At 50.0% G+C, this 15,704-nt stretch overlaps 1 protein-coding gene across 2 annotated transcripts in view; it reads left to right on the forward strand.

Annotated features, from left to right (window-relative positions):
• The window catches only part of CCDC88C (coiled-coil domain containing 88C), a 136,094-nt gene that overhangs the window by 7,903 nt on the left and 112,487 nt on the right, over positions 1-15,704 (forward strand). The window lies entirely within an intron of this gene.

The raw sequence follows: 15,704 nt of genomic DNA on the forward strand, positions 1-15,704 counted from the left end.
TGGTGTTTGTGTTTAGGTATCTGCTTGCTGACCCTTGGTTTGTTTTCACTTGAACCCTTTCTGGGGGCATCATGATAAGGGTCAGATGTTGCCGTTGCTTTTCTTTGCTGGGTAAATATTCCTTGAGCTGTGTGCAAAGCATCGTGCTCAGGCTGTAAGGGCCCTGGACACGAGCCTCAGCTCACAGCCTCGGCTCTAAGTGTTGGATCACGCAGGGACCCTCTGGAATGGGTTCCTCAAGGGGAACCCTACTTGGTTATTATCCACAGCTCCTGGCTCAGTAGGTCTTTATACAGAAGTAATTCAAAGGGTTGAGGGAGAGAAGGGACAGCAGAAGGGTTATGAACAGTCAGGAACGTCATCAGCGAGCCTCCAGGTTGGAAACAGTGGTGCTGGGTTACAGTGGGGAGTGTCCACTTTGCAAGTGCTCCCTGGGCCTGGCGGTGTACAGTCAAGGGGTCAGGCGAGCAGACCCCATCCCAGCCTTGGGAAGGGTGGTTGAGAATCTTGGATGATGTTCATGATCTTTAATATGGCCAGCATTGATGGGAAGTGGACTCAAACAGAGCCCTGGTTTTCAGACTTTTTCTAAGTGTAATTTTGCTCCCCCTCCATGTGCTTCCTTTAGATCCCAGGTTAAGGCCGTAGATACCCTGATTGACTGAGGGGCTGGGGGATGCCCCGTTCTCTCCCTCTAGGGCATCTCTGTGGACTCCTAGAGCTCCAGGGAACACAATTTGAGAACCACTACTCAAGAAAAAGTCCCTTGCAGAGTCACGCCAGGGTTTCACTAAGCCTGTGGCCCGACTGTGCCTCCGAGACCTGCTCCTAGCACTTAGCTCCCTGTGCGGTGACTTAGTCTTGGTCCTGGGGTTCAGGAGCTTCAGACATGGGGTGGTCCCTGCCCACGTGGGGAGGCCAGCTGTGGCTCCCGCTTTGCCCTCTTGCAGGGGTCAGTGGTTCTGAGGTCGGCTGAGCGGCCTCTGGCTTGGCTGCCCAGCCCCGGGCATCTGCTGGGCCCGGTTCCCGCCGAGGGCTCTGATTCCTGCAGGAGCTCTCGCTGCTGTTTCAAAATGACCAGGTAGTCGCTGCCTTTTCGTCCTGCTCCCTTGGAGAGAGCTGGCAAAGATGCTTGCTAAAGAGCTGACACAGATTATGAACAGTGTCCTGCTGTGCATTTTTTGCTTCAGGTTTCTTTTATAATAAAGTTAGGTGTTCATCATGTAAGTAATATGTGTTCTTTATAAACAGTTTGGAAAACAAACAAGTAGAAAGTAAAGAACCCCCCTTGATCCCACCACCCAAAGACAATCACTATTAACATTTTTAGTGCTTCCTTCCAGTTTTTGCATGAATAGTTTTTGTTTTATGGGGTTGTGGTTGTGCCATATATACAATTGCATATCCTGCCTTTTTTTCCTCTCACCTAATATTATAGCATAAACATAATTGGTTATTATTATAAAGGAGTATTCAAGAATATTTTCCAAAGGAACCCTCCAGGTGGTGAGGGCTTGGAAATGAAGTGAATGGAATGTTTTCCCTACCGCGACTGGGTTGCCAGGGAGGGTGAGAAGTCACCCCCCGTTAGGGACTCACCCTTGCCCATGGCTTTTCGGTGGGGCACATCAAGGTCAAAGAATCTAGCCCTGGGTCTTGTTTGACAGAAGGCCTTTCTTACCCCCTAGCTGACCCCTCCTTTCCTAGGCACGGTGGAGCCAGGCCAGTTTGGAAGGGCAGGGGCCTCTCTTGAATAGCATGGGCCTGTTTCACGAGGAAGCTGGCAACCTGTGGCTCGAGGGGTTCATTTCCTTTTGCTGGGGCGTAGGGCAGAGGTGATTGAAAACCAGCATGGCCAGAAGTCAGTCTGACTCCAGCGTTGGGGACAGTTCTGACTACAGTGTCTAAGCTGGAGTCTCGTCCTCTTCCCTGACCTGCTGCATCAGAATCTTCAGGGATGGGGCTCTAGAACCTGCGTTTTCAGTTCCCCAGCTGCTTGAGTCTGATCATGACTCCCCAACAGGATTGCGAATCAGGGGGTTAGACACAAGGGCTCTGGGTGTGCTCCCCAAATCGGCATCACCGGCATCACCTGGGAACTTGTTAGACGCGCCAGACAGACTCTCAGGCCTCTCCCCAGGCTTACGCCACGGGGTTAGGGCATTTCTAGTGATGTTGGCATCACGAAGTGCAGAGCCTTCAGCTGCGTCTCCTGGGGCAGAAGAGTTCAGGAGCTCTCGCTGAACATCTCCCCTCTAACACATTCACACGTGCCCGTCTCCTCTTCCCCCAGACAGGAGGGAAGGGCACGGTCTTGGCAGCCACTCGAGGTGGGGAGGGAGGAGATGCAGTGATGAAACGGTGACCAGAGGGAGCTGGGGGACAGAGTTGCTGGGCAGGGGTGGAGGAAGCCACAGTTGGACAGGACCTTGCAAAGAGAATGCCTGGTTCAGTCTGCGTCTTGAGGAAGACGAGCTTATCAGTCCACAGTGGGGCACTGCTCCAGGGACAAGTACCCCCAACGGGACATCTGCCAAGAGGACTGGAGGAGAGGCGAGCCTGGACTGGAGCTGCACACTGCCTCAAGCCTCCTGGTTGTTTTATGATGCTGGCTTTAATCTTTTAACGGCCAAGCCCTTTTTTCATCTGAGTCATTTTTATTAACCTTTGGTTTTTATAATGGTTCATTTTTACATCCAGAACCTTGAATGCTTACCTTAAGTGTGCGTTGATGAAAACAAGGCTAATACAGCAGGTATCTCCTGTGTAGCACGTGGCTGGAGAGTGTTTGTTCTTTGGGGCTTGCACGGGTTGTTTGTCCTTTGGGGCTCTGGTGTCCCTCTCCTGTGGACATCTGTGGCCTCACTCCTTTTCCCGAGAGTCACGCTCACAGGAAGCGCTTCCAACAATGGCCCTAATCGACTGGGTTTGCACTGATGGAGAGGTACATCTTTGTCGGCGAGTCCACGTGTGTTATCTACCCTAACAATACTGTGATGGAGGTAGGGACTTAGAGAAAAAAGAAGCTGAGGGATGTGGCCCTCTCTCTCTGGCTAAGCCAACTTGAAAGGTGAAATCACTGCCCTCCCCCCTACGTGGGATCAGACACCCAGGGGAGTGAATCTCCCTGGCAACGTGGAATATGACTCCCGGGGAGGAATGTAGACCCGGCATCGTGGGACGGAGAACATCTTCTTGACCAAAAGGGGGATGTGAAAGGAAATGAAATAAGCTTCAGTGGCAGAGAGATTTCAAAAGGAGCCGAGAGGTCACTCTGGTGGGCACTCTTACGCACACTTTAGACAAGCCTTTTTAGGTTATAAAGAATTGGGGTAGCTGGTGGTGGATACCTGAAACTATCAAACTACAACCCAGAACCCATGAATCTCGAAGACAGTTGTATAAAAATGTAGCTTATGAGGGGAGACAATGGGATTGGGAAAGCCATAAGGACCACACTCCACTTTGTCTAGTTTATGGATGGATGAGTAGAAAAATAGGGGAAGGAAACAAGCAGACAAAGGTACCCAGTGTTCTTTTTTACTTCAATTGCTCTTTTTCACTCTAATTATTATTCTTGTTATTTTTGTGTGTGTTCTAATGAAGGTGTCAGGGATTGATTTAGGTGATGAATGTACAACTATGTAATGGTACTGTAAACAATCGAAAGTACGATTTGTTTTGTATGACTGCGTGGTATGTGAATATATCTCAATAAAATGAAGATAAAAAAAAAAAAAAAAAAAAAAAAAGAAGCTGAGGACTTGCCTACAGAATTTATTCCAAAATGGGGAATTTGTTAACTTTGGGTCTTTTTTTGAGTTTCTTCCTTACCTGACCTCGCAGTGTCTGCAAGGCTGGTTTTCTCGCCACCTGCCTCGGACAAGCTGCTGCACTGGCCCGAGCCTCTGCTCTCTCATCCGCCAAGTGTGAAGGGTTTCGGGCCCTCGGAGGCCCAAAATTCCATCATCCCATGATGACCACAGACAACCGGGATTTAAAGTTTGGATCAGCTTGGGGAGTTTTTGTTTTCAGAGGTCTTTGGACTCAGCTCCCCTGACTTCCAGTCTCTTCCCATGGTCTGGAGGCCAGCGTGGGCCTGGAATGTTGTCCTTTATCTCAAAGAGAACTTCAGAGTAAGTGCAGCCCAGGGCAGCCTTGTGTTGTGCAGTCTCTTTTCTTTGAAAAATTAAAAGCAAGACAGTACAGATGGTTATAATGAACATCCATGTAATACCCATTGTTCAGAATGAATATAGGTGAATATTTTTTATTTGCTGCAGAACTGTTTGGTTTTTTTTTTTAAAGAAATAAAATTTTTCTGACCAGCTACCTTTGCCTTCCTCCCTGGAATCATTTGGTGGGTATCCAGGTCACATTTTTAATACTCTTGCCATATATATGTGTATATCCATTCACATCTTCACACATAGACACACCCTATTGCTTTGTGTGCTCTTAAAAAAGAAAACAACTTCCATCCATGGAAGCATGCTCACTTTTCCCCTTCTCAGCCTTGTGTTTTGAGATCTTTGCTATGGTTTCTCTCTGTGGCAGTTGCAATTAGATAAGCTTGGACAGACCACTAAAAATTAGAATTATCTTTAGGAACGTGCATACTCAGTTTGAAAAATGAAAGACTTTTGTCAAAAGTAAGAATAGAAGGAAATGTACATTTGACATTGTTTCTGGGAACGAGACATTAAATTCTCCCAGCTCTGTTTCGTTTGTGTGGACTAGAGGCTTTAGTGAAAGTTAAATTCTCTTAGCAAGTTCTTTGCTTTGGTGGATGGTGAGCATGGAAGGGAACTTAAAGCCCTTCAGGCCATGTCTATAGGTACAAGTGGGATTTGGCTTATGAATAATTCATTGTGTTGAGTTTTGTGGAGGAGAATTGCTTTTGACTTTAAAATGGTTGGAAAGAAGGACTGTGAGGTGGATAGTCTTGATTTTGTAGCTTGTATCTGTGTTCCTGCCACATTTTGATCATAAATATACCTCCGATTGCAGATTGGGAAAATATGAAGAAAATTAAATTTGCCCATTATTTCACCACCTGGCAATGACCATTGTTAATGTGTGTGGGTTTTTTTCAAAGTGTGGGTCACACCATTCCTAGTGCTTGGGAACCTGCTTGTCTTCATCTCCTGGGGTTGCCATAACAAGGCACCACAAACTGCGTGGGGTAAAACAACAAAAATTTACTGTCTCACTTGTGGAGGCTGGAGGTCAGAAGTCAAGGTGGGGGCAGGGCCAGCTTCCTCTGAAACCGTGGGGTTCTGGCAGGCGGTGGCCAGCAGCCCACGTGTCCTTGGCTTGTGGCTAACTTCAGTCTCTGTCCCATGGCCTCTATCTGTCTGTCCAAATTTCCTTCTCTTACAAGGACTCCAGTCATATTGCATTAGGGCCGTCCTCCTCCAGTGGGGTCTCATCCTGACCCCGTCTTCACAGACCCTATTTCCAAACAGGGTCACAGTCACAGAACGGGGTTTAGGACTTGAACATATCTTTTGGGGGCACGCAACTCAATCCATAACACTGCCTTTTTTTCCCCCCATTTACCCATGCATTTTCCCAAGACATTAAACATTCTTTCATTACATGAATTTTAGTGTTTACATGGCCTTTCCTCATTGACATGGAGTTATTTCTAATGTCTCAGAATTATAAACAATACTATCATGAACATACTTAGTACCTTTATTTTCCACAAATGATTTTATTTCCCCAGGATAAATTCCTAGCGTGCAATTCCTGGGTCAAAGGATATGCATACTCTGAGGGTTTTTGCTTCTTATTGCCCAAATTGCCTCATTTATAGGCCTTTTGTGTTTTTTTCGATGAACAGCTCGTTGCCCTTTCACCCGTTGCGGAGGTGCTTGTTAACTTGCCGTGTTCTCTGTTGCTACTGAATGTCACAGACTTCTGTGTCTCCACCGCGCGGGCGAAGTTCTGAAATTGTCTTTACCGCGTGTCTTTGTGAGCTCAGTGTTGGAGAATTACTGCGTGCTGTTCTGGACGCGTCCAGCAGGCCTGCCCAGGGCACGGAGAGTGGGCGAGTGCGCAGCGCGGTGACGGGCAGGTGCTGGCCGAGGCCCGGGCTCCAGCCCCAGGACTGGGGGGCCCTGCTCCAGAGAGGCCCCCAGCAGATCCCGTATCAGCAGTGGGAGCCTTCCGTCTGCCCGTGGACTTAACAAACGAGAGGGTTCCCTGGGAATGTTTGCTCTCGTTTAAAGTTCAAGAGCCTTCCAGGCTGCGGTGGGAAGTGAAAGCCAAGGTGGGGCTTGTGGAGGGCCGTGGCTTGCATGGCCACTCCTTTCCTCTTTCCTTCCTGTTGCTTCCCATTCCCTCTTTGTATCTCTAATGTTCAGCAATGAGATGTGGGATGAGGAAGCTCTGGGGCCAGAGTGGTTGGGGAGGCTTGCCAGGGTCACCCTATTCTCTCCTCTTCTGTTTCACTTTCTTGTTCTTGAGACTCATCTCCATGCCTGAAATATTCGTGTCTAGTCAGGGGGTGGGGGGCGGAGTGAGGCCAGGTGGGACGAGGCAGCAGGGGCTCCCCAGCCTGGAGGGGGTGGGGGTCCTGAAGGGTGAAGGGTGACACTTGCAGAATTAGTCAGGAGCTGGCCTGGCAAAGAGCAGGGTATCCTAGGAGAGAGAATTGCACATGCAAAGCTGCAGACCTTCGGAAGGCCGGAGATTGGGGTGCTTGTGGGGAGGGGTGATGGGTGAGGCTCCAGATGATGCCATGCTAATAAATTTGAACCCTATCCTGAATAACTCAGGAGTCTCTGGAGAATTTTTAAGAGAAAGTATAAGAAGGAAAATCAGCCTCCATAGCCAGAACAGCTCGGCATTAGGAGGTGGGGGGGTGGGGATCGGGGCAGGTGGCAGGGGTTGCACCAAGGCAGTGGCAGAGGAGAGACTGCCGGCGACCGACCGGCCAGCCTGGGTGTGGGAGGGAAGCCTCAAAGGCGCCACAGGGCTCCTAGTGCGGCTCGCTGGGCTGAGGCTGGGGGCTCTGGGTGCAGAGGAGGGGACTGGGCCAGGAGCAGCCAGCTCAGCGTTGGACACACTGGGCGGATGGGTCTGGGGGGTGAGGAGCGAAGTCCGCGGGGCAGGTGCAGGCATCTGACTTATGGTTGGGGCCCGGGCCAAGGTGGGCGCTCTGAGGAATCCCTGGCGTCAGAGGAGACTGTGAGGAGGCCCTCAAAGTGGGAGGAAAAAAGCGCGGAGCAGTTGAGGGGGCAACACACAGAAGGGTAGGCAACCATCTGAGGGGATAAGGAAAAGCTTCAGGGCAGGGCTCGGGGCCGCTTGGCAGCGGGTCCTGGGTGAGGCCAGAGAGGGGTGGGACAGCTGGGCAAGAGGATGGGAGCTGGGGGTGGGGGTGGCTTTGGGGGGGAGCACAGTTCCCAGGGAATTTCCCTTTCCACACTTAGCAAAAGGTGTTTATTCCTGACCAGTGACCCTCCTGCATCTGTCTTTTAAGCAACATGGTCTGGCTGTTGGAGGGATGGAGCACACAGGAGCCAAGGACCCCTGGTGAAATGCCACATTCTCAGAACCTTCCAGCGGCTGGCCAGGGCTTGCCAGTTGGATTTCGTTTCCTTTCTTTTTCCTCCTTTTTGTTTTTAGAAGAAATGCTTTCAGGCACACTGATGAGCCAACCAGGAACTTTGGAACTCAGCTCTGTGGATGAACCAGAAGGTGGAGAGAAGAGGAGAGGGAGGGGGCCTAACCTGTTTTGAGTGCCCGCTGTGAGCCAGGCGCTCTGCTCGGAGCTCTGGAGCCTTGTCTGTTTTAATCATTACATCAGCTCTGCAAGGAGGAAATTGCTGTCCCTATTTTACAGATTGGCTAACCAAGACTCCTCTAGTAAGATAAGAAAACAACCCCTGCAAGCCTCAAGTTTTCTTGGTTGTTGGCTGCTTGGGAAAACTTCTTTCTAAACACCGAGCTTTCTAGAATTGTGTAGAGATTTGACTTGCCATGTGCCGGAGCCATTGTGGGTGAAGGCTGGCAGAGGCACTCAGTATCCACGGGTGGTCGGTGGGCTGGGCGTTCTGCGTTCTGAGTGTTTCTCTTTGGGTCCCCCTGCCCCCCTTGTTAACCAGATTTCACACCAGCCTGGAGGAAGGGGCCAGATTGCTTCAGGCCCCTCTGAAACCAGCACTTCCGGGGTTGGGTGGCGGGAAGGAGGGAGCAGCTGGGCTCAGGCCTCACCCTCCCCGCCCACCCAGCCGGCTGCAGCAGGAAGCTGAGAATCAGGGCTAATTGCAGGCGGTGGGGAGGGGGGAAAGGTGGGTCTGATGTAATTAGTGGGGTTGGAATTCGGCCAGATCTTGGAGGCCTAAGGCAGGGAGAATCTACAGACTCTGGCCTTGAGTTTAGACCTTGAATCGCCAGGGTTTTCCCTCTCTTCCCATGAGCTGCCAGACTAAAGGCAGGTGCTCTTGGCTCGGGAGGCTTGGCTTTCACCCCATGTGTTGAGGGTGCCACCTGAGATCCCTGTGGGTTGACACCTCGGTTCTGTCTTTTCTGCACAGCTCTGGGCCCAAATGCTCAGTGCACACAGTCTCTGGGGCCCAGCCCCAAGACCTGCTCCAGCCCTTAGATTGATGAATTTGTACAGCTTTGTCCAGGCCCCTTGGCATCTCTTTCCAGAATCTTGTTTCTGATCATCTGTTCTCTCACTGCATAAAATAATCACTTTTTCACCTTTTGCTCAAGTTTCTCTCTTAATTCATGGCCATTCTTTTTAAAAGAATTGTGTTTTTGAGCCCCTTGTGCCAGGCAGGTACATTGCACAAAGTTGTGTGGATTGGGGAATGGGGCTGTCACTCTGGATCACAGGGCACGTGATCTGAATTTGTGCTTCCAGCGAAATTACAGGTTTCAGGCATCCCGATCCTCGGGGTCCCCGGGGAACAGCTACAACCATGAATGCTAAAGGTCTCAAGTGAACTGTGCTTTTGTGGGTGGTGCAAGTTGGCCCTATTTTGAGTTGGGTCTTATTCATACATTCAGCACAGTGCCTGTGAGAATTCAGTGTTGAGAGAGTTCAGTTACATTGGTATGAATGAATGTGAGAAAAAACTTGTTTTATAGAACCCTAAACACCAGAGAGGGAGGAAGTGGTAAGAGGTACCGGTTCCTTTTGTGACAAAGAGGAGGGAAATAGATTCTTCAAGTTTAGAAAAGAAAAAAGAAAAATAAAAAAAGATTCTCTCCTTTGCCTTGGGTTTTGGTGTTAAACGCCAAGATTAGCGTGTTTGATGTTATAACTGGTTTGTGAGAAGGAGCCTCCGAAGAACTTGCCCAGGCAAGCTTTGTTGCTCCGTAAAGCCGACTGTGTGGCTCACTTCCAGGGCTAATAGCAGTTTTTTGTTATTCAGTTCTTCTTTCTGGAAAGACAGAGGTTTTCTGCTATTTTGCTGTGACATTCAGGGCCCTGGTCCTTTAAGATGCTTCAGGTGGCTTCCCAACAGATGCCAGCCTTACGCTTCCAGTAATGAGGGGAAGGAGAAAGGAGGGGAGTGCCTGTCTTGAATCGGTGGGTTCAGCCACACCCTGCCCCCTCCAGTTCTGAGTTTACTGGTGATGTTTTTAGAGCTGGGGAAATAGAAGTTTTGGGAGGGAAAAGGGATGAGGCCACCAAGTATACACTGCAAGGGTTTTATTGGTTTGCTCTTGGGTTTTCAGCAGGTTAAAGGGAGCGGGGTGCTGTTCTAAATATAGGGCCACTCTCCAGGGAAGAAATGTAGAAATGTCACAATGCAACTTCAGAGAGGAATCTCCCGCTGGCCTGGCCGGGGCTGGAGTTGGCTCGGGAGGGAGTAGTCGAATTTGCTTTGTCTGCAAGTTGGCTACTCTGCTGAGTGGAAGCAGGTGAGCTCTGTGGGGTGACCTGTCTGCTACCCCAAAGGCCCGGAAGGTGAAGCTAGAGAGGGCTGAACAAGCTGGGTGGTAGGAGGTCCTGAACCAGGGCGAGTGCCACCAGTTTGTCAACTTGGGTGATTAATTCTTTCAAGGATCTAGAAACTTGAGTTCCAATTCCAGTCAGTCACTGACCAGCCGTGGGACTTAGATGTGTCACGTTTCACCTGGACGTTAGGTGTCATACCTTCTAGGTTGTTGCAAGGCTTGTGTGAATTAATGCAGTTTCTTGAAGTGGTCACCGATAACTGCAATAGTTCACGGCCCCAGGCTGTCTGGCAGGGAGTGGCCCTGTTAATCTGTATTCTTCAGATGGAGGAGGCACAGCTACTGGTGTAGATAGAGGACTGGGGAGTCAGGAGACACACATTCAAGTAAAGATAGAGAGAGAGGGAGAAAAATAGCTGCAAACCTCTCAGTCTGCAGAGGCACAGTGTTTTTGCCTTGGGTTCCTTTTAGTTCATTCCCTGTGTATGTGGCCTTGGGCAAGTTATTTCATCTCTTTGAGTCTTTTTATCTAAAAAATGGATGAATTCATAGTTCCTGCCTCTAAGGATTATAGACAGGGGTAATTGAAGGTTTTGTACAGGGACCACATTGGGCAACGAGGACAGGTCCAGCCCCAGGGTGGGTTTTGGCAGGCAGAGCCTGCGCTGGGATTTCCAGTGTTCACGTTTCGGTCGCTGGTTGGCATGAATGAGCTCGTGGGCACACCGAATGCCGAGCTGCTCAGTGCAGGGGTGTCCAAGATAAGGAAGGTACCCGGCACCAGTTAGCAGACGAGTCCTGGGCGGGTCCGCTCTCTGGGGTGTGGCTCATTTATTAGTGAGCAGATCCCTTCCAAGAGTAGCATTCTCCACCCTGATTAGATAAGTCGGTTGTATATGCATGCGTGTCTGACATCTCCCTGGACTTTTTCTCCTCTGTATTCGTTTGCTTTGAACTTACTGTGTGCTTTACAGTGTACTGAGTGGCTTGCACATACTATCTGATTGAATCCTTGTGATTCGCTCTCCTGGATATCTCCTTAAAAGTGGGCACTGAGTCTTTTTCTTCTGTTTGTCTCTAACCGTACCAGCATAGAAAAAGTCTAGTTTCATTGAGTGTTAATGACAAGATACCTAACAGTATAAACCATGACTCAGTGGAGTAAGTAATTCAGGAACTAAGTCATTGCATGGGGGCTTGCTGCACCCTGCCCTGGCTCAGATCCTCTCTCTAGAGGTTGCCGACCTCTTCCCTTTCTAGGCTGAGTAGTTGGGGGACAGAGGTCTGCCTTATTCACGCGGGGTCCCTGAGTACCTGACACCTAGCAGGGGTGAATAGAGAAGGGGTCCTGGTGCCTTTTGAGTCCCACCCTTCCAGGGGGCCCCTGCTGCTTTCACACTGACCTGCAGGCTTTTCATGTAGTGTTTGCTTTGTTGATGAAGATGCCATCTGTCAGGTACTGGAAGCTGGGTCCCTGGGGGGTGGAAATTAGATTGATTGTTTTCAACCTTGTCTAGCCAGCTTGGCTCCCTTGAGCTTTTTAATGTTTAGGTCTAATGACTTTAAAACTTGAAAAACAAATGCCTCCTTTCCAAACCGGAGGAACCAACAGGCTCTTTTTCCCTGGGCTTACAGCCAGTCTGGTTAGTTTCTGTCCCTTTAAGTTGTAGAATTATGGCTGCTTAAGATGTCAGAAACTCTGGAGCTGTTTCAGTATTTTTGTTCTTTGTTGCGGGGGGTGGGGGTTGCTAAGAATTTTTGACATTAGAATTTTACAGGGTAGAGTGCACAATATTGAATCTCTCAGATGGAAATGGCTTAAGAGCCACAGGTGTGGTTGTCGCAAGGTTGAGGTGCCAAAAGAAAGAAGAGTTGGTGGTTTCTGATGCCTTTGGGCTCTTTTTATAGCCTTCTGGGTCATTCCGTCTGCGGAGACCAGATGTGTGGTACTGAAGTGTGGCCTGCCTGTAAGGACGGAGGGTTTAGGTTTGTCATCTTCTCTTCTCACTGCCTACCATTACCCCTGTCTCTTCCTTTGGGAGGTAAAATCAGGCGCCTCCACTGGTCTACCCCTCTGCCCACCCCGGAGGTCTTAGGACACTGTTCTTCTCCATCCCCCTCCATCCTGCAAACAGCAGCAGCTGGATCTTCCATCCGCTGTCCTACTCAGCCTCTCCAGGGCTCCTCGTTTCCTCTGCAGCAAGTGGGAAGCCCCCTCCCCGCAGGCCTCCCAGGCTGCCCCCAACACCCGCATGACCCAGAACAAGTGACCTGACCCCTCCAGGCTCTTTCCTCCTTTGTCAAACTGGGTAAGACCTGGATTCAGCTCACTGGGTCATGACAGACTCCGCCAGAGCAGAGGGCATGCAGAATGCTTAGCACCGAGTGCAGGGCTGGTGCCGGTGAGGACAGGCTGCTTTTATTACCAGAGTTTGATCCCACCCTTGCTCCTGGACGGCTGCCCTAAACGGCCTCTTCCACCCACACCCATCTCCCCTGACTTCAGAAGCCTTTGCTTTTACGGTTTCCGCAGCCCGGAGCACTGTCCTTTGTCTGCCTCAGTGAAGCCCATGCGGACTCTCTGAACCCTTCTAATTACTTTAATTATCAGCATCTTCATGCCTTTCAGCTCTCAGCTCTCAGTCGCTTTCTCTGTGTCCCCTGTTGGAGGACTGTTTCCTAAAGGAAGGACCCCCGGTGGCCTTTGACCCCTCCCAGGGTCTGGGAGCACAATAAATGCTGGCCGTAAGGTGGTCCTGATACCTGCCGGCTTGTGCTTGGGCTCCTCTGCCCCCATCTCATGAACTGTGCTTTCCGAAAGGAGATGCACAACTCCCCGGATGACTGACACCTGCCTCTTGACCCGAGGGTATAACGTCAGCTGCAGAACACCCCGGGGGCATTTGATGTGAGAGTCTGGAGTGGACTCTGCAGGGTACCTACTTTTATGCCTCACCTATATTGGAAACTGAGTCTCTTGTCGACTCGGGTTCGAAAGGTGGTGTACGTTGATTTCTAAAGGCACAGCCACTTTGACAAGCCTTTTGAACTCAAGCAGCCTTCTTAAACAGAGATTAATTGGAAATGTGACCAGTGAACCCTTTACCCTTTCTTTTTCCCTTTGAAAGGATTCTCCTCTAGTTCTGACTAATTGAGAGTTGGATCCTTCCCTTCGCTGGGAGGTTGAACCAGGACCTCAAAGCAACATGTCTCTAACCCCAAATCTACTGGGCTTGTTTTTTTTTTTTGGGGGGGGGGATGCTAGGAAGGGGGGATCTTTTGAATGCCAAAGTTTATAGGTCATTTAAATTCCCAGCTCTGTTTGAATGCCTACGGGCTCCAGCAGCAGCAGCTGTCCTAGTGGCCCCGTGACCACCACCTTCCAGGGGCCCCGAGGGTCGGGGACAGCCACCCGGAGTCAGGAGGTGAATTCAGGACGTAGCTTTGAAATCCAAGTGTATATTCAGAGTTGGTTGCTACGAGTTTAGAAAGCATGAGGGGTAACCACAGCAGAGCAAAAATGAAAGAAGAAACACAATAGAATACACTTAGGAAAATTTAACGTTTAGTCTTTTAGGGAGCTGCCTGATTTTAGAAATCACCTTTGAATTTCAAAAAGCAAAGAACACAATTGGGGCTTTTTTTTTTTTTTCCTGGCGAAAGGGTTTGTAACTTGAGGATGATGTTGCCCTAAAGGATTTTGAGCTGCCCCCCAGGGTCTAGCCTGAGGCCCCACAGGGAAGTGCTTAAGGATAGGGTGGGCTTCTGAGGATTCCAGAATGTTCCGGTTTGCCGCTACTGGTGTGTTAACTGCCTGCTCTGGAAGGAGGTGGGACCCTAGCGGCCACTGCTGGGGAGCCTCAGGTGCATCCTTCAGGCTGCACCTTCACCTGGTGGCATTTGTTCCCACCTGTAAGGTGAGGGGATGGAAGCTCAGAGAAACCAGGGCTCTTGGAACCTTGTCGCGAAGCCGGAGGTCAGCGTGAGCGATCCCACATCTGTCCGTTTCGTGAGCGATCCCACATCTGTCCGTTTCCCGAGGCCCCGTCCTCTCCATCCTCCGGTTCTGATGGCCGGCCGTGACCACAGCCAGGGAGGCACGATGTTTCTGCTCATCTTTGGGCTTTGGGCATCTCTGTGTTGTTTTGGATTTTATCATTTTAAGACTCCTTAAAGCTCTGGGAATCCCGTCACAGAAGGAGACGCTGTTGGCTTTCTGCATCGGTACCTGGAAGGCCGTGATCTTGGCCTCCTGGTGACCCACAGTGCCGATTAGGAACAGCCAGTCAGAAAACCTGGGGATTTGGTGGGTGAACGCCCCATGGCCACCTCTGGTTACAGCCCTGAGGGTTTTTGGGGTGGGGGGCTTTCATCAACATGAATACATCGGGAATGCCACTTGTGCTCCATCTTCATTTAGCACAGGCCCCTGGCATGCTTGGGCTATTATATTGAATTAGATGGTCCCTAGTAATGACACAGAGATGCTAAAGGCCGTAAATTAAGAGGAGGCTAGACGATGTGTGGGGCATGTGGCTGTGTGCCAGGCACCGCATACAAGTATCCTTTGAAGGAATGAAGTGGGCATTTCATATGGCTGTAGGTGATGTTACTTGTAAAGGGGCCTGAAAGCCCCCCCACCAGCCTCAAAGGTGACATCTCTCCCACGGACGTGGCTCAAGAACCACGGTTAGTTGAGCAGGACCTGTCAACATTTTTCTTTTCCTTTTTCCCGTTTTTGATTGTTTAAAGGAAAAAACTTCTTACTTGGGGTCAGCGTAAGGTTTTTTCCCCCATATAGAAGCAATTATTAATCTTAAGTCCCAGCAACAAAGATCTCCCTGTTGACGATGGAGAGTGTGAGAATTTGAAGACTCTCTAAAGATTCATGCTTCAGTCAAACCAGGATGAAAGTGTCAAACTTGGGAAGCTTCCCCATCCCTTTCTACTCCCATCTACCATCCCTGAAGCCTTTGAGACGAAGTCAGTGACCTGTGCCCGGAACTTGGAATCACATCCAGTAGAGCAGTTAGTGACTGTCCCTGGGTGGGTCGGGGAGGGCGAGGAGGAACGGGGTAGCAGAGGTCAGGGCACAGCCTCTCATTCCTTTTTTTAGCCCCTGGACTTGGAGGGAGGCCAATGGGGCCATATTTTCTTTCTCGCCTTACCTACCTCTACCTAACCTGTAAAGAGCTCACCTCACTTGGATATTAGCTGCTAAGGCCCTAGGTGCCCAGTCAGGCCTTAAAACAAGTTAGACCCTCTGGCATCCAGACTAATGTTAGGCTGGTGAACACTTGGGTTGGGAGAGGTTCTTTTCCATCCGGAAATGACCCTTCTCTGCCGCTCTAAAGGAGATGTTGGTCCACTAACCAGAACCAGGAACCTGGATGCTTCATTTTCTGCCTTTCATTTTTATTGCAGAAATAGTAGGCATCTGAATCCATCTTTAGATACACAGAGAGCAGGAAAATAATTCACCCGCCATCCCGCCACCTCAGCACGTTAAAGTGGTTAATAGTTCACTGTCCCTCGGAGCCCATGGTCCTTCCCCAGGAAGGGACTCTGGCTTCTCGGGGACAGCTGGGCGCTATTTATACCCTGGGAAGTCCGTAATTACTCAGCTGAAGGGGAGCCTTAATGTTCCCTCTGTGCTTCTGAGGCACAGCCAACTGTTAGAAGAGTCATCAGTCTTTATTTGGTTGAAATGTCACGTGTTGAGTGTTGGAGTCCTTTTTCAGTCGTTTTCTGTGTTTCACAAGTAGCTGACAGCTTGC

Source organism: Choloepus didactylus, chromosome 4 (genome assembly GCF_015220235.1).
Source record: "Choloepus didactylus isolate mChoDid1 chromosome 4, mChoDid1.pri, whole genome shotgun sequence".
Lineage (NCBI taxonomy): Eukaryota > Metazoa > Chordata > Mammalia > Pilosa > Megalonychidae > Choloepus > Choloepus didactylus.